The sequence below is a fragment of the Pogona vitticeps genome, chromosome 2 (genome assembly GCF_051106095.1).
Source record: "Pogona vitticeps strain Pit_001003342236 chromosome 2, PviZW2.1, whole genome shotgun sequence".
Classification (NCBI taxonomy): domain Eukaryota; kingdom Metazoa; phylum Chordata; class Lepidosauria; order Squamata; family Agamidae; genus Pogona; species Pogona vitticeps.
In genome coordinates this window covers 85,329,003-85,351,864 of record NC_135784.1, presented here as the reverse complement: position 1 = coordinate 85,351,864, position 22,862 = coordinate 85,329,003, and the positions used below count along the sequence as shown (strand labels likewise).

General features: G+C 43.6%; 1 protein-coding gene across 1 annotated transcript in view; it reads left to right on the top strand.

Moving 5' to 3' along the window:
- The first annotated feature begins 8,414 nt into the window (after positions 1-8,414).
- The window catches only part of N4BP3 (NEDD4 binding protein 3), a 37,814-nt gene continuing 23,366 nt past the window's right edge, over positions 8,415-22,862 (top strand). The window contains exon 1 of the mRNA XM_020790216.3: positions 8,415-8,611. The gene's annotated coding sequence lies outside the window, so the exon portion shown is untranslated. The remainder of the gene's footprint in view (positions 8,612-22,862) is intronic.

The following is a 22,862-nucleotide window of genomic DNA, read 5'->3' as shown; positions in this document are numbered from 1 at the left end:
TTACTAGTGCATGTTCACATGGGGGATGGGCTGATGTGATGATACATTCTAATAGGAGACTCTGAAATTACAGCCTGTAATGTTAATGATCTCTGTCCTGTCTATTTTTAAGGATTTGGGGAAAACCTGGAGACTCTGACCTTTTGTTACACACAATCTATTTTTATTTTGTTTTATTTAATTTTTTGTGAGTATTGAGCTTGCTGAAGAGCCTCTTGACATCTGTCAGGAAATCCATATTCTGTCCTGGCTGATTGGGATTACAGGGTTCTTATCAACTCGCCCACTGTTTTTCCACAGCCAAGACTTCCGTACTGAAATGCATGTGTGTGCTGGGAGGGGGTGGCTGGTGGAGGGTGTTCAGCTTCTGTGTTGAATGAATCATCTTTAGAAGGGAAGAAGAATCCTGCAGGAAGCCCCCCTGTAGTTGCATTATTTGGAGTTTGCAACTGCTCGGAATTGCAGCTTGAAGCAGTTGTGCTGGAGCAACTGTGTTACACCAGAGAGTCAGAGCTGGAATCCCAGGCAGCTTTCCAGACTCTGACCCAGCAAAGGCTGGGAATTCAGGATGCTTCATCCCGCCATCAAAATGTTTCATCTGCAGCCAAGTTTGTTTCCTGTTATTGACTCCAGTGGGTTTCACAATTTGACTCACAACAGTGATACATATCAAGGTGCTGTCGTGTGAGCTACAGGGCAATGTGCTTGGCAAGTGCAGGCAAGTCTGGGCTGCCAGAGAACAGCCATTCCTCCAAGGGTTAATTGCTCAGAAACAAACTGTTCCTGTTGCAGACATGGAATCTGTGCTCTGTTTCAACCTTTACATTCTTACTTGCTTGGGTCTCAACAAGGACTAGGGATCAGAGGTCAGTGCAGAATGGGTTGCAGGTGTATTGTTATAGGGGCAGAGAAAGGCAGTTGTCAGGACTCGCTCAAAACACGCTGTTGCTTGAGGCAAAGGATGAGATAGAAGCTCACTCACTCACCCAAAGTGGACCACTGGAGCAGCAGCTGAAACTTATTTCATTTTTGGTGACAGAAAATTGATATACTTGGAGTAGTAGGAACACTCACGGGACACGATGCAGGAGATGTGGCACACACACACAGAGCTCTATCCAGTCTGTCAGCCTCAGCATCTGCCCCCTGATTGGGCTGTCTCACTCTGGCTAATGGTACAGCCAGCTGTGGTGGTAAGCCAGACCATCCATGCACAATGGCAGACTGAGCTGGACCATTAAAAAAAAAAAGAACCCATTTAAGGTAAACTCAGGATCTACATATTTCCTGTAGGGCTGGCCCTCTTGTCTGGCAGGGAAGAGTCTGGGTGTTTGGATGACATATCAGAACTGTGACTAATGATTATTTAGAAACATGTCCTGGAATGAACCAAGTTGCAAGGCAAGGAATTCACAATAGCCCTCCTAAGGGCTGAGGCAAGGGAGGAAGCACACATTATTCAGTTCCAGATATAATTGCAACTCCGATTCTTGGTAGGAATTGGTACTTTCTGTGTGCTTAAAAGCATGCATTTATCTCCTCTCCACATTCCTTCCCGGGCCCCAGAATAATAATTACATACCTTTATATAACAAAATCAGAGACATGCAGAGCAGCCAGATGACTTCCAGAACCTGTCACACTTCTGATCTTAAAAACCTGCCAAATAAGTAAAGGCTGAACTAGATGTCACAAGGAGGAGTGACCCTTCTCTTCCAACCCACCATTTTGTCTCTGTAAGGCTATGGAAGGGCTTGCCTGATGCTTCTCCCCTGCAAACCATTCCAGACAAGGTCGAGTCTCCCCATCCCCACCTGTGGGAGGAAGAGGCCAGTACAGAAAGAGTTAATCCTACCTCCTACCCATTCTATTTGCCCTATAAATAAATGCCTTTTCCAGCTTCATTTTTCACCAAAGATGAGCTTGGGAGCAGAATTGTACTGAGACAGTGCCTCTCAGCACTGATTCCGCCTGCTGACAGTCTGTTCCCTGAAAATGCCAGACAATTGCGACTGTAGACTACCACCCTATTCTTAAAACCCACTGGCATATATAATGTAAGAAGACTATCGGGCCTCGTCAATTTTCGCATACATCACTTAAGGTATATGTTTACACACACTTGCATGCCTATGGAGGCATTGACGCACTGTAACAAATTGTTTGCTGACAAAACAAAATTGAATGCTGTACCCCATTACAGTATGTACTTGCTCAAATAGGCAGAAAGCACAATGAAAGCAAATTGAGAGACCTCTCCATAAAGAGAAGAGGGCATCACCATCTTGAATTGCGAGTTGCACCTTATTTTAAAGGACATCATGGGTTCTCAGATCTCAAGACAAAAACAAAAGATGTTCACTCAGCAGAAAGTGGTGGGGATGCGGTATACTCAAATAATGGACTTAATCCTATTTATGGTGCTGCACACTGCCTCTTGATTAAAGGTCGTCTTCATCTTCCATTTTCTCATGCCATCTGTTTGGTTAATCATGGCATCTGGGGTTGACTGTTATATTATCCAAAATGCTAAATGATACATTTCAGTTATCATTCCTCTACTATTACGATCCATTGTCTGCCAGTCTAGACTATCCTGTTAATGAGCCTGTCCTAAAGTGTCCCTCTTAGTTAGAAATCTCTTTCCAACCTTTGGAGTGGAATGCGCATCCGAGATTGAGATTGCAACATGCCAGTTAACAAAACAGGAAAAATAAATAGTCTAGAACCAGTTTTGTAGTCCAGAAGCACAGAAAATCAGAGAGATGGTTAGGAGAGCACTGGTTGGTTTGTTGCCAAGTACAGCTCTGTGGAGGATGGGGACAAAAGCCCCTGGGAATCTGAAGTGAGACCTAAGCTTGTCTTGGTACCAGTTGAAAGAGTCTATTTACTTCTAGTATTTTGCAAATCTGTAAAGAAAATTAGTATTACAAAGGTCTTCATAGCTCTCTGGGGATCTTTCACACCAAATAAACTGAAGCATGGGACTTTAGTCGTCCACTACTCAATGTTCTTGGAAGCAGAAAGCAGGTACTCCTATGAATGCATTGTGAATTTCTCCTCGTGTACTGTGAGTGGAAATCTTCTGCATGGCGTAGGACAACCAGAGGAAAATGAGAGCAGGGTTCCTGTTCCTTTCCTAATTGTTTAGAAGAAGAAATTTCCTTGGGTGCAGCTGTTAATGCAAGCTACCTCTGCTGAAATGTCATTCACAACTCTCAAAAGGCTAGAAACCTTGTATACTTTTTCATCTGGTCACCTGAGCACTGCAGCAAGTGCTACATAGAGCTTGGAAAAAATAGATTTTTGGTCACAATTACGGTATACACATGGTTACAAGGTACAGTAGATAGAATAGTTGACTGATACATAGTTATCGGTATGGCTGCAGAAGAGACAGAATAAATGATGGATAAAGACCTCAATATTTGGCAGACCGTCTTCTCCCACCCAGATCTACCTGAATCACCTGCCATAGCCAGCAGGGATGGCTGAGGGGCCTGACGCCGAGAGAGACTCGGAAGGAAAAAACTAGAAACCGGGCCTTCTTGGCGATGGCCCCTCAGCTGTGGAACGCCCTCCCAACAGAAATTCGGCTGGCACCCTCGCTGGGTGTTTTTAAAAGACAATTTAAAACTTGGCTATTTAGGCAGGCCTTCCCTCCAGTCAGCTAAGTCTTTTTATTTCTTCTTTCCTTATCCTACCCCATCTTGGTAATTTTTTCTTAAATTAATTGTCTTAATTAATATAATTGTATTTTTAATTATTATATATATTTTATATTGATTTTTATGTTGTAAGCCGCCCCGAGTAGACATGGTCTAGAGGGGCGGGGTATAAATTTAATAAACAAATAATAAATAAATAAATATAAGCCTCATAATCAATAATTAGAATAACAATATATCTGTCTGATTTTTTTCCCTCTCGCTCACTGTTTATTTCTTTCTGATATGTGGAAATATTACTAGAAGAGAATGTATAGAATTACTATGAAAAATATTGATTTGTAATGTATCTGTTCAAATCCACCCCCTCTGAGGGCACCCCTATCCCAGCTGTCCCTTACCTTACCCTACCTTTATAAGGAAAATTTACAAAAGTTGCTTTTTTGACTACAGTTCTCAGACTTACCAGCCAAGGTAACCACTGAGGAATTCTACAACCTGTAGCCCCAAAAAATAACTTTATCCATCCATCCATCCACCCACCCACCCACCCACCCACCTACCTACCTACCTACCTACCTACCTACCTACCTACCTACCTACCTACTATTATGATCTATATGAATTATTATATATAAAAGGAAAAGTTAATTTTTTGGACTACAGGTTGTAGAATTCCCCAGTGGCTACCTTGGCTGGTAAGTCTGAGAACTATAGTCAAAAAAAGCAAATTTTGTCAAGCTTTGGCCCTAGGAAGAGTGTCCCTTTGGGAAACTTTTTTTTTTTAGTTTTGTAGGTATGAGTTCTATATTTTAAATGGTTTATTTTATATGTTGTTAGCTGCCCAGAGTAGTCAGTTGACTAAATGGGCAGGGTATAAATTCAATAAATAAATAAATATTCTGTAATTTCATGGTTGGGTTTCTTGCAACCGTACTGATCTGGCTATCTTGGTTCTTGGAAGTGCTGATGAGATTTGCTTGTGTGTTCTCATTCAGCGAACTGCAAAAGTTGATATGCAAGTCAGGTGACAGCAGTGCTTCCTTCCCCTTTAATTTTAATCCACCTCACCACCCACAGACTTCAGTAAAACTGAAGCATTCCTTCTGTCAGGACTATATTATTTCCCCCACGTTTTTCCAGTTTTGCTTTCCGGGCAGGGGTTCTCTCAGACTGCCAGCATCTAGCCTGATGTCTCTCCTCCAACTCATGATCCCTGTAGCAATTACTTTCCATGTAAAGCAATGCTGTCACATCAGGGGTGTTTAGTATATTTTTAGCCTCTTTAATGTGATTTAGCAGCTGGAAATGAGGGAAGAATTATAGTCTAAAGGTAACAACTGTGGGATCTCATGGCTGGGGGTGGAGGGGGCAGCTGGGCTTCAGCTGTGCAGATTAAAATCACAACATGCCTTCCTGGTAAAGTGGGCCTGGGTAACCGCAAAGGCAGGAGTGGAGTGAGTAAACAGGGTCAGACAGATAGCCAAAGCTCAGTCTAACTAAAGTGGGAGCAGGGGGCAGATTTTTGGTAATGGCTTCTCTCCAAGTAGGCCATCCCATCATCCACTAGTGGAAACCTAGTTGATTCCACTTGTTTATGTTGTGCCTTGTTTGTCGATGAAGGTCAGCCATTGTTCTTAAAAAGAGTAAAATGCAGCTAGGTTTACAAGCCCCATCACCCTCTCAGCTTCCCCTCCTGGGACAACATGACAGTTGCCAGAGAGGAGGTCACTGAGACTGTGGCTTTGGGAAGAGACTAAAGATCATGGCCCCAGCCCTGGTCTCTCTCCCCCCCCCCCTTATGGCTCCATAAAATGCAAGGACACATACCTAATGTGGCTAAATAAATAAATAAATAAATAAATAAATAAATAAATAAATAAATAAATAAATAAATAAATAAATAAATAAATAAATAAATAAATAAATAAATACAAAATTCTTTTGAAGTTACCGAGTGGGAGGTTCCTTGTCACATAAGACTCCAGGACAATCAACAGTGTGATTCTTTTCATTATAGGCCTTGTTTTGTGCATGGCTCAAGTAGCACCACTACTCCAGGAGAAGTGGTTTTAGGTTTGTAATCTTTGCTCCAAATTGTGACAATCTTACATTACTGGATATGTCTGCACTGCCGTTCCTGAATGTGAATGGCAGTGTGCCCATCTCTAAGGGAACTCTGCTGCGTGGATTTGCACTGTCAAGAGATGGATGATGTTATATATCTCTCATTGGCATGGTCAGAACAAAAGTGCTTACTGGACATTTCTCTGAATCTGTGGGGAAAATATTGTTAATAGGGAATTCTTCTCAGTGCTGATCTCAGAAGTGGTTCAAAATATTCAGGTGACTGGGACAGAAATTATAAAAAGGTGCTCCTTGTGCTTAAAGGTTAAAAAGAAAGTCAGTTTGCTACATTTCTATAATTAAATCTGAACCCTAGGCATTGAATATGTAGCAATGGAAATGAAGGAATAAATATATTTCTTGTCAATGTTTATTGCAGCAATCCCAGCACAGATTGCAAGGAGCATTGGAAAACTATATTTGTTATCACTGCAAAACCCAAGCTACCTGATCTGCACAGGCTGCCACTCCAAGAGGTGGCTGGAACGACATCCACAAGAAGCCAGGCTTTCTCAGCTGTGGCCCCATCCCTACAGAATGGGCTCCTGGTGTTCCTGTCCCCCTCCCACCCTGACTTTAAGAAGATGTTAAAAACTAGACTGTTTGAAGAAGCCTTCAGGGGATCACTGGTTAATTTTTTAAAAAAAAAGATTTTGTATTCTCAAAGGCTTTCACAGCCTTTCACGGATCCGATGGTTGTTGTAGGTTTTTCGGGCTCTTTGGCCATGTTTTGAGGGTTTTTCTTTCTAACGTTTTGCCAGTCTCCAGAGCACAGGCAGAGTTCAGACTCCAGTCCTCTGAAGATGCCCATGGCCACAGAGACTGGTGAAACGTCAGGAAGAACAACCTTCAGAACAGGGCCAAAGAGCCTGAAAAACCCCCAACAACAACAAAAATATTTTGCCACCATCTTGTTATTGCTCAGGTCTACTTTGCCTTACATATAATTGTATCATTTTTTTCTTGATTATTTGTTTTTATTTGATAATTTGATATTTCTGTTCATCATATTACATTTTCATTGATTGTTTATTTCAATGTAACTACCCAGAGTAGAGCCTAGCATGGTAATTGGGTGGTATACAAGTTCTTTGAAATGAATAAATGAATGTATTCTTCATGACTCTTGCGACAACCTGATAGATCACCGTAGTTTTACCTTCTTCCCATTTCACAGGTGGTTAGCTGATAGTTCAGAATAGCAACATGGCAAGACTATGTACAAAACACTATTCATGTTTATCCAAGGTTTGTATAGTTGGCTGCATCTAAATGGTCCTGGGGCATGCCTTGTTCATGAGCTTGATCACCTAGCTGAGATACATCCCACCACTTCATAAATGAGCCAGACCTTATGCAAGCATCTATAGGGTGCTGGCTGTTTAGTATTTATTCAGCGGGGCTGTGGTTTGAATTGAAGTATTTTGGTGCGGGGGGCTGACTCTGTGTTTCTAAAATCTCATTACCCATTCTTGCCAAATGACAGCTTGGCCCTCAAATGCAAAGATTAACATGATAATCTTATCATGACTCCCCAAATGGAACTCTAACAGTATTTTGCAAGAAGAATTGCTACCGGTGAAACAATCCCTTCTCAGAGATCCATATTCAGCTTGAAATACTGCCCATCTTACCACCTGGGCTCCAGAGACGGTGCCAGATAGATCAGGAACTTGCGTCCTAGTATGAATTCTGTGATGGTTTATAAAATAAAAAAATCTGGCAGATAAGATCAGTTATTTCACTAACAACCCTGGACTGAACCACACTTGAACTCTGATCTTGCAAACGATTTATTTTCAAGGTACTCAGGTTTAAATCTATCCGGAAGGAAAGAACAAGGAACTGGGCCTTCTCGGCAGTGGCCCCTCGCCTTTGGAACAACTTGCCAGTGGAAATCCGCCTGGCTCCCCCTCTGGGTGTTTTCAGGAGCAAACTTAAAACCTGTCTATTTGGGCAGGCTTTCCCTCCCGCCATATCTTAATTTATTATACTTTCGCCATCTTGGATCTATAATATATGTTTTTGGTTTCATTGTTTTTAAATTTGTAAACCGCCCAGAGTAGACCTTTGGTCTAGATGGGCAGAATAGAAATCCAATAAATAAATAAACAAATAAATAAATCACAGGAAGAACAATTTCCAGTTTTCAGTTAAATCATCCTCCTTCCTCTGCCTTGCATTCTTCTGCTTTGAAGTGAGTTGTCCCAGCAAAAAACACAACCAAAAACAACAACAAAACAAAACAAAAAAAAAACCAAAAAAAAAACCCTCCAAACCCCACCAGGTCAGCTATCAATGCTGGCGGTAGCCTTTAGCTCTAGAAGTCACTCCGTATTTGCTTCTTGTGTCTTCAATATTTTTGCATTCGTATTTCCAGAAACTGACATTTTTCTTGTTCTTGAGGGCCAGCACAATTTCTCCCTTATATACCTTGTAATCTCACTGTGGGGCTACACCCAAGGTCAGTGGTACCGATACACTCCGGCGTTGCAAAAGCTTTTCCGCCTCTTTCCATTTTTGTTTGCAAGGCCAAGTCTGGTCCAACGAAAGGAAATCCAGGCCGGCTTTTCTATTGCCCTTGCAGCGTGCTATCGCTCCTTCGCCTCTAAGGTGTGAGTACGCGCAGATGCTGACTGGATCCAGACCGGGTTTTGTCTCCTCCCCAGCGCCGAGCCGAAGCCTCCCGGGCTCTTCGCCTGTAGTCGGGTGTTCAAATCTCCGCGAGGGAAGGACGATCTAACTGAGGGGTTGCACGAGGAGATAGCGGGATGGAGTCGCAGCCACCCTAGCAGGGGCCACAAGCAGCCATCATGGTGAGTCGCTCGCTGGACGGCAGTCTACAGTATTTTGGAAAGCCGTAGGGAGCCCCAGTCTGACTGGGATTTGTCCAGTTGACTGGTGGCTCTTTGTTCTCACCCCTTTTCGGACACCGGCCTTTGGCTTGCTCTTTCCCGCAGATCCTTAAACCGAATCGGTCGGATTCTTATTTAAATTTACACGTGGTTTGTGGTCTGTTTCGGTCGGCAGCCGTGAGCCTTCCCCGGGCATGGTTAGACCCCACGATGGTCTCAGCCAGGCAAGATTAGCTCCGCCGGCGGCGATGGCGATCACCACCACCATATGGGGCAAGGCGACACAGCGATGGTTTAGTTAGAGAGAATGAATTGGGAGAGGAGGGGGCGCGGGGAGTTGGGCAGCCCCGTCGGATCTGTGCGCCTTGTTCCGGGGGTGTAGAGCGAGAGGCGCGCGATTGTTTAGGGGTCTCTGCGGGGCGCCGAGAGGAGAGCTAGACGGCGTTATTTCACCTCGGCAGGGGCGCCTGAAGACCACCCAGTGACGAGGGGTGGGCGACGACGGCTTTGCCTCCCTTCATTTGTGAGAGAGCGCCTGTATGGAAATGATCTGGCAAACCTCTGCCCACTAAAATATGTTGCTTTTCTGTAAAGTGGTTAATGTGATGGAGCGGAGCGTCCTGTGAAGTTGCCTCTGTGCAAAAATTGCCTCCTGGGTAACTTTACATTGTGACATCCATTCAGATATATATATATATATATATACAGTATATTTAACCTAGTCGCCGATCTGGATAAACCGGAACACGTTATACGTGTGTGTTGGTTGCTATTTCATTTTAAAAGGACATTACTGGGGCTCGACAGGTGGAATATCCTATGAGCAGGAAAGCGAAGCGGATGGCACCCATTCTTTCTTAACCATCAAACATATGGTAGATCTGGGTCTGTTACACTCCAGGGATTAAACTACTGCTTTCTTACTGTACACCATGAAAAAAGCACCGCAATGCTCCCCTGGCCAGAAAAGTTAAATCTGGGAAGCTGTTGAGTAGGAAGTGCTGTGGTTTTTAGTAAGGAGTGGCACAAGCTGCTCTTCATTGAGTATTGGATAATACTGTCCATTAACATTCCTTAAGAACGACTGTGATCTCGAAACCAAGGGGGCTCACAACAAGCAGCAAAGGAGAACACTTTTCTACTCTCTTTTGATGCATGTGTGAACCATGTACTGTATTGCAATCCATCTTTTTCCACCTTTGGCGGATTGCCCGGCTGCGACCTTACCTAGACATGGGGGTACTCACTACCTTAGTACATGCGCTCGTAATCTCTAGATTAGACTACTGTAACACGCTCTACGTGGGGCTCCCTTTGAAGCTGATGCGGAAACTTCAGGTGGTGCAGAATGTGGCTGCCAGACTCCTTACTGGAGTGAGAAAACACCAACATATCTCTCCTACTCTGGCCATGCTGCACTGACTTCAAAGTGTTAATGGTTACATATAAAGCCCTAAATGGTTTAGGACCCCGATACTTGGTGGAACACCTGCTCCCACCTAGATCTACTTGGATAACCCGCACGAGCCAGGAGGTGAGGCTGAGGAGCCTAACCCCGAGGGAGGCCCGGAAGGAAAGGACACGAAACCGGGCCTTCTCGGCGGTGGCTCCTTGCCTCTGGAACAACCTTCCTCTGGTGATTCGTGCGGCCCCTACGCTGGGCACTTTTAAGAGTCAACTAAAAACATGGTTGTATGTTCAGGCCTTCCCTCCTGTCAATATTTAACTCTTTCTTTATTTTTTCTTTCATTTATTATTTGTTTTATTATTGTATGTGTTATGGACTGTTTGTAAAATCTTTATATTTTATCGTATACACCTTATTGGAAGCCGCTCAGAGTGGTCGACCAGACCAGATGGGCGGGATATAAATCAAATAAATAAATAAATAAATAAATAAATTGCGAGAATGGATCCACAGCATAGCAGTCATTTTTTTGGAATTCAGCCATATGCTTTTGAGGACGTGTCCTCTGTTGTGCCTCCACTCGTCCTTTTCTTCTTCTTCTCTCTTTGGTCTGAGGCTTTCATGATAAGAAAGGAACCATGAAAACCATCATTAAGTTCCATTCAGTTTTCCTGCTTAGCACAAGGCAGAAAATTCCAATCTGAAGGTCCTGCTGTGAGATCGCTGAATGCCAGTTGCATGTCAGGATTGTTAGCTAAGATGAATTGAATGAAGCCAGCACATGACGGGGCTCCTTTCTGTAGAAATCTAACCCTGTTATTGGAAGAGACCACCCTGGTGCAATGTGAAATGTTGCAAGTATACATTCTGCATCACCCCTCCTTTTGCAAAAGGGCACCGTAGAGTTGAACACAAGCAGTATACGTACAAAATAAGCCAGTGGACTGAGTTTAGTGTTTGATCACTTTAAGTACCTTCAACATTTTGTAACGATGTACCTTAATGATTAGGCAATTAGGAACTCCCATCAGAGATAGGTGCCTTAGCACTGTCCAGATTAAACTAACATCTAGGGACAGCTCTTGATGATTGTAAGACCTGGGGGTGGGATTGGCCTGAGTGCCATCAACTGAAGACACATCTTTCCAGATCTCCCCAGCAGCCGCACTCGCTAGAGAGAGGGAATAGATGGAATTCTGTAGGCTTTCCTAGAGATTATCCAGAATAGAATAAGGATTACTGTCCTGGGTTTTCAGAAGGTGTTTGATGCGGTCCCTCACTAACTGCTGAGAAAACTCCACAGTCAGGGGATAAGAGGGCAGGTCCTCTTATGGAATGAGAATTGGTTGAGAAACAGGAAACAGAATGGGCATCAATGGGCAGTTTTCACAATGGAGAGAGGTGAAGAGCGGTCTGCCCCACGGATCTGTCCTGGGACTGGTGCTTTTCAGCCTGGTCATAAATGACTTGGAGACAGGGATAAGCAGTGAGGTGGACAAGTTTGTAGATGACATGAAACTCTTCAGGGTGGTGAAGACCAGAAGGATTGTGAGGAGCTCCAGAAGGATATCTCCAATTTGTGAGAATGGGCGACAAAATGGCAGATGTGTTTCAGTATAAGAAAATGTAAAGTAGTGCACATTGGGGCAAAAAAAAAATCAAAACTTTATCAGCTGATGTGTTCTGAGCTGTTCGTGATGGATCAGGAAAGAGATCTAGGTGTGCTGGTGGACAGCTCAAGGAACGCGTCAACCCAGTGTGCGGCGACGGTGAAGAAGGCCAATTCCATGCTAGGTATCATTTAAAGGGGGATTGAAATAAAACAGGAAACATAATAATGCCATTGTAAAAAAAAACAATGGTAAGGCTGCACCTGGAGTATTGTGTACAGTTCTGGTCATCGCACCTCAATAAAGACACAGTGGAACTGGAAAAGGTGCAGAAGAGAGCAACTAAAATGATGACTGGGCTGGGGCACCTCCCTTATGAGGAAAGGCTACAGCGTTTGGGGCTCTTTAGTCTAGAGAAAAGGCACCTGGGGGGGAACATGATTGAGACATATAAAATTATGCAGGGGATGGATCAGGTGGATAGTGGAAAGCTCTTTTCCCTCTCACGCAAAACCAGAACCAGGGACATCCACTCAGTTTAAGTGTTGGGACAGTAAGAACAAAAGAAAATATCTCTTTACCCAGCATGTTGTTAGTCTGTGGAATTCCTTGCCACAGGAAGTGGTGATGGCATGTGGCCTAGATGCCTTTAAAAGGGAATTGGACAGATTCCTGGAGGAAAAGTCCATCGCAGGTTACAAGCCATGACGGGGATTGTATAATCTCCAGGCTTCAAAGGAAGATATCTCAAAATGCCAAATGCAGGGGAGACGTATCAGGAGAGAGGTCTCTCGTTGTCTCGTGTGCTCCCAGAGGCATCTTGGTGGGGCCACTGTGAGATACAGGGAGCTGGACTAGATGGGCCCTTGGCCTGATCCAGCTGGCCTCTTCTTATGTTCTTATGTCTCTTTGACAGAGGTAAAAACAGTCATAACTGCTCCATCGAATCCACAGCCACAACCTCATCCCCTCAGTTTCAGCACTATTGAGCCATGGCAGAGAATAGAAAGGCACGACCATTCATATTTCAGTAGCCTGTTCCTCTACTTCCAGATCAATCTGCACAATGCAAAAGAGTCTGTTGGAAACAGAGAGTGGGTACATGGCAAAGTTAGCTTAAGATGACTCATAACACAAGCCAAGCTAGACACTGCAGGGGAATACAAAGGCCCCCAGGCTCATTGATCACTGAGGGAAATTCCCAACCCTGTCAAATCCTGAAAGAACCCAAGAAGATCAACATTGCACAAGTTCTTTTGTTGATTTCCAGGTACATGTGACCAACCAGTGCTGCGAGCGAACTATAATCCAATTCAAAAGCAAGATTGGCTCTAATCCAGAAGGGCATGTATACGTTTTAATTACTACAAATCGTACATCCTTAGCATGAGTCATATCAAGGTATCTCCTTGGTTTACCACCAGGTCTTATTGGTGTATAGAGGCAGTCCCAGAATGTTTGTCAAACCTGAAGAATAGGAGTAAGATTTATGAGATCATCTATCTTGGCAAAGGAATCCAAGCTACATTTGTGGGATTGTAAACTTAATTAAAAGCTTCATGATGCTTGGGTTTGTATCTACCACTCAGAGACAAAAAGGTAGTTAACTCATCCATTTTGTTCTGTACTTACCTTCTAACTTTTAATAGCCTAATGAGTTAGTTTTACAGCAATAGGTGAATTATTTATCGGCATGAGCCTGGATGACAATTTCTCCTCTGCAGGAAGAGTTTTCCTTTTTTGCACACACACACACATACCCAGCTGTTCAGTAAATCAATTGTCAAACGACAATATGCTTGATTAAGGGGAAATGATCCAGGCCAAGATATGTAGTCTTGCAAAATTTAGAATGTCTTTGCCAAGTAGCAGTGTCATAACAAGAGGAAAGACACGGCCAAAAGGAAACATGACGACGGCGATGATGACGATGACGACCACTCCCTCTCCTTCTCCCTCCTCTGGGAGAGCTGGGCATAACGAGGGCTGATTTTGGATGCAGTAGTTCTAAACAATGCTTGTTGTTGTGTCTTCTCCAAACCAGTCTCCAAGGTTCTTCAGCCACTATGTTCTTTTGCTTTTTTGAATGTATTTTACCATTTATTTTACCTTTATGGGACATGACAAGAAGCTGCAAAAGCTGATTGAGAAAAGAAGTCCTCCCCGCAGCTTTTTCATGTTGCCTGCAGTCCTTCAAGTAAAACTTTATGAAGTTATGATAGGGATGTTTTTGAAAAAGAAAACTAAAAAAATTCTCAGGAGTCTTGAATCTGCCTTAGAAATAGGTTTTGTATGGCATTCTACATGCATAATATCCTAGGAGGAGCCATGTAGTAGCAATTGAGCCCCTGTGCTTGCGTGCAGGAGGTCCAAGTTTAGATGTTTGCATCTCCAATGAAAAAGATATCTCAAGATCCCATTTCTTACAAGTAAGGGGAGAAGACCTCTGCCTGAAAACCATGGACAGTCACCGTCAATTAGAAAAAGCTGGGTTGAATGGACTCATGAGCTGCTACAGTGTATCACAGCTTTGTGTGTGTACTCTAAAGACAAATGGCACGATCCTAATGTACAGGTTTACTCATTACTGTATTAAATTTTCCTGAGTACAGGTAAGAGATGTTTAGGATTACAGCCTCATAGTACTTTGAATCTCTGATAGATGTATATTTGGGTTTCATAACTGGGCATTCTCTTTCTGGAATATCTTAGTGTTAGTAACTTCTTTATCTTGTTTTTCTTGGCAATGGAGAGAGATGGTCAGATATCTGAAGGTACGTGTATTCACACCACCTTAATCTGTGTCATCTTGTTGTTCCAAGTGCCACAAGTCAGAAAGGCACTTTTAGTTATCAAAACATTTATAATTTCACTGCTATTGTAGATAGAACAATTCTTTTCAGTATGGGGAGGGGCTTTGAGGTCCTTTGCAGGACACCTTTGGTTATGAGATCTTCTCCTATTTGTGGCATGATGAGATGGGTTTGAATGCTTGCTGGTTTAGTAGTTCTTCTGCTGTATTTGTATTCTTTTTGAAAGTCTGCTGATTAGTACAGTGCCAAGTCTGAGAATATTCATACTCAAAAGAATGTCTGGGTATGGTTTCTGACCTCAAATGCTCCAAGTCAGTCTTACCTGCTTCGGAGTTTTCACAAGAAGCTTCCTGTGGAATGGCTGTATTTATATTTAGAAGGACAGAGGAAATTCTAGCTACTTCCTTGTTCCCCACTGGAGCCTTACCTTGTTTGGAGAAGCAACTGTGCAGCTTACATGGGCAGAGCATGGAATAAGTCTCTCTTCCTTTCTGACTGTTGGTCTTTGGAAGTACTGTACTGTATCTGGTTAGTAAATTTCAATAGGAAAAGACATGGCTCCTATTGTCACATCTACACTATGGGTTGTATACATCTGTACTGGAAAGCTACAATTAGGTGTCCTTTCTAAGAGTGTGTAAACAGTATGGGTAAATAGATATACACATACACACAGGAAATACCATGCATTTTCCTATATGTAAGCGCCTTCTGTTTGGAAAGGCAGATGTTAGATAGAATCCTGATGATGATGTCATCAGGTGGTGCTGGTAATGCTTAATTTAAATTAATTAAAAGCTTGCTATCTCCCTGATTTAGATTCTGAGTGCTCCCTAGGGCTCACTTTTGCTTTGGGGAAGACATTCTGAGCCTTCAAACAGAGGTGGGGAGAGTCTTTAAAAGTAAAAAATTGCCACTGAATCGCTGTCTGTAGTCTTGAGCCCTTGATCGGGAGGAGTGCTTTAGAATGCAGGCTTATCTAATAGGATTGTTTCACATCTGATCAATCAAAAGGAAGTAATTCAAAGTGTTATTATCATTTAATGGAATCCACAACTCCAACACATGGCAGGGACCATATGGGATTGGAAGATTCTACAGTAGAGATGGGGGTATTCGTATACGAATATTCCCGCACAGATGGACATAACGAGGGTCCAGCCCCATGGGGCCAGACGATCCAGTCACCGATCTGCTGCAGCCGCGGGCACCGCGGAGCCTTCCAGTGGCTCTGGAGATCACGTTCGGCGAGCCACTCTTTGACCTTGCAGAGATGCTTGTTGTCCTGCCTCATAACAGGAGTGGCGAGCCAAACGCAATCTTTGGAGCCATTGGAAGGCTCCATGGTGCCCGCGGCTGCAGCGGATCAGTGAGTGAACTGTCCGGCCCCATGGGGCTGGCCCCTCGTTATGTCCACCTGTGTGGGAGTAGTCGTATTTGTATATGGATACGAATACTCCCATCTCTATTCTACAGCAATCAGATCAGTCAGTATTAAGCATGTTATCATGGTTCTTACTTACAATCGCTAAACGGAATGTCTAGATTTAAATTTGCAGTCACACTTCCAATATTTTCCCACATTGAGAAGCCTAGAATTTTTTTTTAAAAGGACAAGGTATTAGTACTCATATTCTTAGGACAGATTAAGAAATCCTTGGCCAAATCTTATTTCATTCCCCAACTCCCACACACTAGTGTATGGAGATAAAGTTGCAATGTACCTTATGGCCCCATATGAACCCTCACACCTGAACATCATTGGGTAAGCCACTGAGGTGGTGATGCATTGAGTCCCAACTTCCCCTAATGCTCTGTGAACTAACCTACTGAATTGCAGGGAGCAGGAAGACATGTCTCTATATATCCTTGGCTTAGCTCAAAGCTCAAAATGTGGCATGAGAGATACGAAAGGATTGCCTTCTTTCCCATCACTCTGCCTGATCACTGAGATCTCAGGTCATCTGAAGGCCAGTTACTCCTGATGGTTCCACATGGATCTGTGATCTGTCTGGAAACGATCAGGAGTAGGGCCTTTAGGGTATCAGCATCTATTCTATGGAATGTCATTTCTGTGGAGATTTGGGGAGCACTCATGCTGTCTGGGTCATTGCCGAATGCCTCTCTTCTCAGACAGGCATTTTCTGACTGATAAGTTCCACCCACACTTTTCTTAATGTACGTAGAATAACTCTTTCAGTGTGCATGTGTGTGTGTTTCTGTTTAGATGTTTTAATTTATTGCATATTGCTCAGAAATCTTTGGTGTGGAATGGTTTATAATTTCTTTAAATAAACAAGTCTTGGAATCCTCCTTAGAAATCTGAAAAGCCACTTTATAATCCACCCACAGATAATTGAAACAGCAAACATATGCTTATTTATGAAACATATCACCCAGACCAAATAGTTAATTCAATAAGAATAATAAATAATGATTCAATCAAATACAGTAGGCTAACCTTTGACTCAACTCTTCAATTTCAATCTTTGCTACCAGTCTTTTACTGGTTGTTTCTTCTCACAGATTTCACCGATTCCGTTAACATTGGTCTAATTGTCTTGTACTAACTCTCATCCCTAATGCCCCTCACTGTCCTTCTCTATCCTAACAGGCTCTAATGCCATTCATCATTGATTTCTGGAAAAAGAACCAAACCTAAAATTACTGTGAGTGCTTTCCTTGGCTTTTTGGGAAAGAAACAAGTCACAGTATTGCTTCCTGCCATATTCAGACATGACATCAAACCATGGAGCAAGGTCTGTTCACCTGCAAGCGGGAATGACCAACCAGCATGCAACAGAGTGCTGGCTTGTTCATGACAGGCTGGATTTTTCAAGATTTTCAGCTTGTTTTGACACCCCAGTCTGAGGCTTCCAGACCTCAAATGTTCTCAATAACCTCTTACCATGGTTTATTCTTTTGGGTCTGCTTGGTTCCTATTTAGCTTTGCTATTCTTATACAGTATCTTCCTTTTTATGCCTGGAGTCCTTCTTTATGCAACAAAACATGCTCTGTGCATTTACTTCTACAGTATATCTGAAATGGGAGGCTTTGAAATGTTGCATAGGAGCACTGAAAATGGGATGCTCATTCCAGATGCCTGAGTCATATCCAAAGTAGCAAGCTGGGCACCTTTCATATTTAAAAAATGTATAAGTTAGATGGGCATCTGGCATTAAAGCAAAATGTATCAGTCATTTATTCATCCCTTTTTGACTAATTCTGGATAAAATTCAAAACCACAATAGGTGTCCCAGACAATTCTTCCTTCAGCTTTGAAAGAACTATATTTATCTGTCTCTCCAGCTCCTGCCTTATATCTCTATGTGTACTGACAATCCGGAATCTATCTCTTCTGCAACTTGGCAAAATTGGGGTGCAAGTCCAAACCCCCCTCAGCCGTCATAGTTAGCCACGGTGGCTGGTCAGTCCTTGTAGTCAAAAAAGTAGTGTTTCCAGGCTTGGGTTCCCTACCAGCTTATTGGATCATAGATTTGCCCAAATCTGTGGGGGATGGGAACTCAAGGAGGCACCAGTTCCAGCAAGGAAATGACAAAATATTAGCTTAGGTGTTACTGGAGTTTGTGGTCAGCCTCTTGGCAATTCCTGTGGCAATAATCTCTCTGCATAAGTAAGAACTGGAAGTCATTCTGAATTTGGAAGTGAAGAGAAAAGCGACAGACTCTATTGTCAAATTGCTAGACTTGCATGTGACTCCTTTTGTTTGATTACATCTTGATTAAATTTAAATTTGACAGTAAGTTAGGTAAAATAATTAATAATGTCTGTGTTAAGAGAACAATGGAAACTAGGAGCTGGTTCAGTATTGACAAAAGAAAGCACATGGGTCCAGTTCATACTGAACCAGATAGTAGCTTCAAATCATTTCTTAGCACAGATACAATCTCCACAGGAATAACCAAATTCATTCAGTTTTCTGTCTATGACAGGAACAATTGCTGATATTTCAGAGATGAACAAGTCATGCAGAGAAGACATTAGGAGATAATATATTTCAGAAAGGTCATATCCATATTGTTCATAATGAGATGGCATTTCTCCCTAAAGCATGAAAGATTTATGCCCTTATGCCACACCATTTTTGCTGTACTTATTTATAGAGCTGCCCAATTTTAATCTCATTTAAAGTCTTAGCTTCAGACCTAACCCACAGGAGGGATTTTCACAGGTTAGTTAGAAATGATGTGAAACAAGAATTTCCTTTAACAGTGTTGGAATTAGCCAAGAGGCTCTGCAATGGTGTACTTGGGTTAAACTGGGCAGATGTCCAGGTAGGAAGATGCTACCATCACACTTGAAGGAATAACCATTGCGTCATATATTTGTCTTGTATGGGAGGGGAGGGAAGGAAAGAAAGGTAGAAATATAACCAGAATATACAAATAGATAGATAGATGCTGTTACATACAGCACTGATGGTACCTGTCTGTCATGGGTTTGGAGGGAAAGTTCCATCCTATGGGGAGTGGAAGGCGGGACATCAGGGAGGAGGGGCTGTACTGTATATATATTTGGAGCTTGTGTGGAGAAGTTTAGTTGTGGGAGTTGGAGTCTGTGTGTCAGACTGAGTACAACTGTGTGTTAGTTGGTACATACCTGATAGGTTCAGGTTTCTATTTGGGTAGCCAGAACTGATAGGTTCAGGGTCTGTGCTTTACTTTAAAGTGTTCTGTGTGAACCAAACTGTTGTATGTATGATTGAGACTAAGCCACGTTACAGTATCTTATTTACTTGATCTTTTTATTTACCCTGTTTGTTATTTAAATAAACCTTGTTCTTTTGTTTGTTAAAAATCCATTCCTGGTCTGTGTGACTCCTTATAGGGAATGGTTGGTGGCAGCTTAATTAAAGTGTGGCATACTCCAGTAGGTCTGGGGTTGTCACATTGATTGGTGTCCAGCGTGTGGGATACGACTGGTCCAGTTGTCCAGTGGTCCAGCAAAACCTTGGCAAGTGTGCCCAGAGCAAGGGGGGTCTAGTCAGGGACAATCTGAGAGCGCGTAGGTAATCTTCTAGGCTTACCTCACGGGGAGGTACGCTAGTGGAAGAACGTGCCACCTCAGATTGGGGACTAGATTAGGGAGCTCTGAGGCAACCCGTTTTGGCGGGAAAGAGCTGAGGCAAAGCTGTGTGAAGTAACAGTGATCTAGCCTGTCTGCTGAGAGGCCTAGCAGAGGGGGGTGGATTCTGCCTGGCAACAGTTGCAAGTTAGTGCTGAAGGAACAGCAGCAATCTATAGAAGGCTGTTTCTGAGGCAAAAGGAAAAAAGTCGTCGCTTTATTTTGAGGCTTGACTTTTGAAGGCAGCCTGTTCTGGGGGGTTGGATTATGCCCTTGACTCGAAGCCAAATGGCAGAAATGGGTGAAGTAAGAGAACCACAGGTAGACCAAGGTTCTGAGGAGGAATTTGGCTCAGTGCAGGATGAGAGCACGGGAGAACAGAACCCAGAACTCAGAAAAATGCTCCTAGCCCAACAGCATGAACTGAGGGTGAGGGAAATGGAGGAAAGGGAAAGAGAGAAACAGAGAAAATTTGAGATGGAAAGGGAAGAGAAACAGGAAAGGGAAAGGGAGAAGCAGAGACAATTTGAAATGGAATTGGAGAGAGAGAAAATGGCGTTTGAGTTAAGAAAATTGGAAATGATGAACCAGAACAATAATAACAATAGAGATTCTGAGGTGGGCCAATTGTCTAAAACTGACTTGAAGAAATTCCCTGTGTACCACAAGGGAGATTGCCCTGAGGTGTTCTTTTCCCTCGTGGAAAGAGCGTTTGTGGACTTCTCAGTAAGGGAAACTGAGAAGATGACCATTATGCGATCTTTAATCAGTGGCAGCCTGGCAGAAGTCTATGCAGAGATGCCAGTGGAACTGTTGAAAGACTTCGCGGAGTTTAAAAAACTGATTTGCCAGACATGGGATAAATGCGGAACAGCTGAGGCAAAGATTCAGGTCACTCACAAAAAAACCAGATGAGAAAGACTCAAAATACAGCAGAAAATGTTATTTCTGTCAAGGAAAGGGCCATCTAATCTCAGAGTGTGAGAAATTAAAGCAGCTAAAGGGAAATTTGCCTCATGATTTGAGTGGAACCAAGCCAAAAGCTGTGTTCTGTGTCCAGACAGAGCAAAGCTCCTTGCCATTGAGGGAGCCTGTTACCATGGCTACTCAATCTGGAACAGTTACATCTGCTGATCAGGCTGGGGAAAATGGTCCTCTTGTGGAGGTCAAGCGCTGCTTACTAGTGAGGACAGATTCGCAATTGTTTGAAACCGCAGGGGTGGACGTAGGAATACTTGACCATCAGTATAGGGGGCTAAGGGATACTTGTTCCCAGGTGACCCTGTGCCATCCAGACATTATTCCTAGGAAGTATATAATCCCAAATGAGAGCTTGAAGGTGGCAGGGATTGAGGGGCAGGTGATCTCACTGCCAGTAGCTGAGGTACCTGTGAGCTTTCAAGGCTGGAGGGGAGTGTGGCGGCTAGCGATTTCATCGACTCTGCCAGCAGCCGTGCTCGTGGGAAATGACCTGGCTGAACATGTGAAACGGGTGCTAGTGATTACACGCTCACAAGCTACCACGGGGACAGTTCAGGGGGGTACTGAAGGGCCCAAGGCGGAAGCAGATGAGGGTAGTCCCGAAGCTGTGGTAGAAACCTTAACCACAGACAGCAAATTTGGCCAAGAGCAAAAGGCAGACGCCACTCTCCGAAAGTGTTTTGAACAGGTGACAGACACCCAGCTAACACCTGAAACCACAGCGAGATTTCGTGAGAAAAAGGGAATTTTATATAGAGAGACCCTGATGAATATCTCAAAAGGGGGAGATGGGATCAGAAGTCAGCTAGTGGTACCTGAAAAGTATCGCCCCATGATCTTACAAAGGGGGCACTCTGACATGTTTGCTGCGCACTTAGGGGTGAACAAAACACAGCAGAGAATCACACAAAATTTTTACTGGCCTGAAATAGGGAAGCAGATCAAGGAGTTCTGTAAACAATGTGATGTGTGTCAGAGGCAGGGGAATAACCGTGACAGGACCAAAGCGAAGTTGTGCCCTTTGCCTGTGATTGACACACCGTTCAAGTGTATAGGAGTGGATATTGTGGGACCTTTGCCCAAGGCCACAAACAGGGGGAACCGGTTCATTCTCACCATTGTGGACCATGCCACGAGGTACCCCGAAGCCATACCCTTGACTAACATTGAAACTAACACAGTGGCAGATGCCTTGGTGGGGTATATGTCCAGGATGGGATTTGCCTCAGAAATAATCACAGATTTGGGCACATCGTTTACATCAAAGCTCATGAAACGGTTATGGCAAATCTGTGGAATTAAACACAAGGAAACCACTGCCTATCACCCTGAAAGTAATGGGTTAACGGAGAAGTTCAATGGGACTCTGATGCGCATGATTAGGGCTTATTTGGCAGAGAATCCAAACAATTGGGACCAGAAGCTGCAATCCCTTCTGTTTGCTTATCGATCAGTGCCACAAGCCAGTACCGGGTTCAGTCCGTTTGAACTTTTGTTTGGGAGAAGGGTGAAAGGTCCACTTGATTTAATCAAACAAAATTGGGAGCAGATCACCCAGGATGACCCACAAGATGTTGTGACGTATATAGACACTTTAATGATTGACCTGAAGAGAAACCTAGAGCTAGCAGCAGAAAACCTGCAAGCTCAGAAGGTCAGAAAGAAAACCTGGTATGACCAGAAAGACAGGGAGAGGCACTTTAACCCAGGGGAGGAAGTGCTTTGGCCTAGGCCCTGCAAAGAGAACAAACTGCAGCTGGGTAGCCCAGAAATAAAATACTTGGGTCACATAGTAGGGGGAGGAGTGATCAAACCCCTAGGGGCCAAGATAGAGGCTGTTCGTGATTGGCCCAGACCCAACACCAAGAAAAAAGGCAAATCATTTCTTGGGTTGGTGGGCTACTACAGAAAGTTCATCCCGAGGTTTAGCGAGATGGCGACTCCGCTGACCGATCTGACGCGGAAGAAGACTGATGACCGCATCCCGTGGACCAGCGACTGTGAGGAGGCGTTCCAGAGGTTGAAGGAGGCGCTCATCCATTATCCAGTGCTGCGTGCTCCTGACTTCGACCGGGAGTTCATCATCTACACCGATGCGTCTAACAGCGGGGTAGGAGCAGTTCTTTGCCAGGAGGATGAGAATGGTGACCAGCATCCAGTGTCCTACCTGAGTAGGAAACTCCAGAAAGGTGAGAGACATTTGGCAACCATGGAAAAGGAGTGCCTGGCCATAGTATACGCGATTCAGAAGGCCAAACCTTACATCTGGGGAAGACATTTTGTTCTGTGCACTGACCACTCACCACTGCAGTGG